The sequence below is a fragment of the Corvus brachyrhynchos genome, unplaced genomic scaffold (genome assembly GCF_000691975.1).
Source record: "Corvus brachyrhynchos isolate BGI_N302 unplaced genomic scaffold, ASM69197v1 scaffold211, whole genome shotgun sequence".
Taxonomy (NCBI): domain Eukaryota; kingdom Metazoa; phylum Chordata; class Aves; order Passeriformes; family Corvidae; genus Corvus; species Corvus brachyrhynchos.
This window is the reverse complement of record NW_008236211.1, coordinates 381,049-383,508: the sequence shown is the minus strand read 5'-3', so window position 1 is coordinate 383,508 and position 2,460 is coordinate 381,049. Positions and strand designations below refer to the sequence as shown.

General features: G+C 53.5%; 1 protein-coding gene across 6 annotated transcripts in view; it reads right to left on the bottom strand.

Annotated features, from left to right (window-relative positions):
* DTNB (dystrobrevin beta) overlaps positions 1-2,460 on the bottom strand; it is a 121,634-nt gene that overhangs the window by 94,534 nt on the left and 24,640 nt on the right. The window lies entirely within an intron of this gene.

The following is a 2,460-nucleotide window of genomic DNA, read 5'->3' as shown; positions in this document are numbered from 1 at the left end:
CTGGCGTGGCCGCGCCAGAAGCAGTTCTGGCAGAGCTGGTAGTTGTGGCACTGCTGGCACCGGTACCGAAAGCCCATCATGCTCTCACAGTGGCAGTACGAGCACTCCACGGGGTGGAAGACTTGGAGACAGGGAAAAAAGCAAAGAAAAATACAGTTTAAGTAAATTTTAGGTAAAGCTGGGACATCCCATTTCACTGGAGCTTCCAGACCACCCCCAGCTTCTTCAGCACTTGTTATTCCGGGCAGGATTTTGGGGGCAGAGCAGGGAATTCTGGTACTGTGAGCCCTAAGACGAAGTTGGGGATAACACAGCAGCCCCACCTGACTTGTTCTGACAATATTCCTTCTTCAGATGTCTCCCTTCCCTGGGCACACTTGGAATTCCCCAGGGAGGTCCAGCAAAGCTGAGCACAGCTGGGAGCAGCAGGGAAGCAGCAAAGCTGCATCCTGCCAGGTGGATCTGGCTGGATTCTGCCTAAGGAGATCCCTGGGCCCCAGAGTCCTCTTCAGAAAGGTCAATTCCTGTTCCAAACTCCCTCTCACCCCTCGCTCCTCCCCCCTGCACCTCCACAGCTTCCAGTGAGGAATTCCCAATGTCCGGAGGACTCAGTTCAGTCTGACCTGCAGAGGCACCATCAGGGTGGGCTAAAAGAAATATCCATAAATGCTTCTTCCCTGTCCTACCCATGGATGGGCAATCCCAGACCTGCTCCACTTAGGTCTTTGCAAGAAGCCAAAGAGGAATGTGAGAGTGAAGTGAAAGAGATGAGACCTTCCCATGGCAAATGCATCCCAAAATGTGAGGGATGAAACAGAACCAGGGCCTGCCCACCCTCCCAGGGAACAATTCCTTCCCCATATCCCATCCAGCCCTGCCCTCTGGCACTGGGAAGCCATTCCCTGTGTCCTGTCCTTTCCTTGTCCCCAGTCCCTCTCCAGCTCTCCTGGAGCCCCTTTGGGCCCTGCAAGGGGCTTGGAGCTCTCCCTGGATCCTTCTCTTCTCCCGGTGAGCACCCCCAGCTCTCCCAGCCTGGCTCCATGAAAGTCCTCCCCTGTTTTCAGAACTGTCCCTTCTCCTCCCAGGCAGCAGAGATCCTGCTGATAAAAGGGAACAGAAGCACCACAGAACCCAAACTTGATATCCTGATGTGGGGAAGCAATAACAATGCTCTGATAACAGGAACAGCACTCACTGTCCTGCACGAGGCACGGCCTCAAAATGATGGATAAGGAGAGGATTGGAACAACCAGGATCAGGGATTATTAGATCAGGGACCAGCAAGATGGAAACAAAAGAGGTGGGAGCCGTGGCTTGGCTGCAGGGGTTTTGTTTTTTCTTGTTTTGGGTTTTTTGTCTGTTTCGGTTTTTTGATTGTTTGTTGGTTTTTTGTTTGCGGTTTTTATTTTCTGTTGTCATTTCTTGGGTTTTGTGGGTTTTGTTTGTTTGGGTTTCTGTGGGGTTTGTTTGTTTGGGTTTTTGTTTGTGGGGTTTTTTTGTGGGTTTTTTGTTTGTTTGCTTTCAGTTTTCTGCAAGAGCCAAAGTTTTGGATGGGAAACACCCCAGTGAAGGGGAGCAGCCAAGCTGGTCCCCTCCTGCTCCTGGCCGCTGCCAGGGAATGCCAGGATCAAATCTACAAAATCCCCTTTTCCCTGGAGTTCACCTGACATTTTAACCAGATCAACCTCCTCACCTTCTGAGCATGAGTTCCTGTAAGATCTGACACCAGGAAATTGCCCCCATCAAAATTAATTTTAAAATCCCAGGATCCCTGAGGTTGGAAAAGCCCTCGCAGCCCATCGAGTCCAACCTGTGCCCAGTCCCCACCTTGTCCCCAGCCCAGAGCACTGAGTCCACCTCCAGCCATGTCCCCAGGTGCCACATCTGTGTGGCTTTTAAATCCCTCCAGGGATAGTGACTCCACCACTGCCCTGGGCAGCCTGTGCCAGCGCTTGACCACCCTTTTGGTGAAGGAATTTTCCTGATATCCAATCTAAACCTCCCCTGGCCCAGCCTGAGGCCGTTTCCCCTCCCCCGCCCCCTGTTCCCTGCCAGCAGAGCCCGCCCCCCCCGGCTGCCCCCTCCTGTCAGGGACTTGTGCAGAGCCACAAGGCCCCCCCGGAGCCTCCTTTGCTCCAGCCTGAGCCCCTTTCCCAGCTCCCTCAGCCACTCCTCAGACCCAGGAACATTCAGGGAATGTACTTTTTCTTCCACTAAACTGGAAGTCCAAACCCCATCGGTTTTCACTGCTGCTTTCACACACAGCCAGTCTCCACCCCAGAGTCCCAGGACACTCTGACCCCAGCCAGGTCTGGAATGCTCTGGGCAGGGCTGAGGAAGGCACGAGGTGCTGCTTCCACGAGCAAGGACAGAGCATTCCCCGTGTGAGCAGGGCCCTGCTCTGTTCCCACCAGGAAAACATTCCAATTACCATTTTCAACATGGGCTAGCCTGTGCATG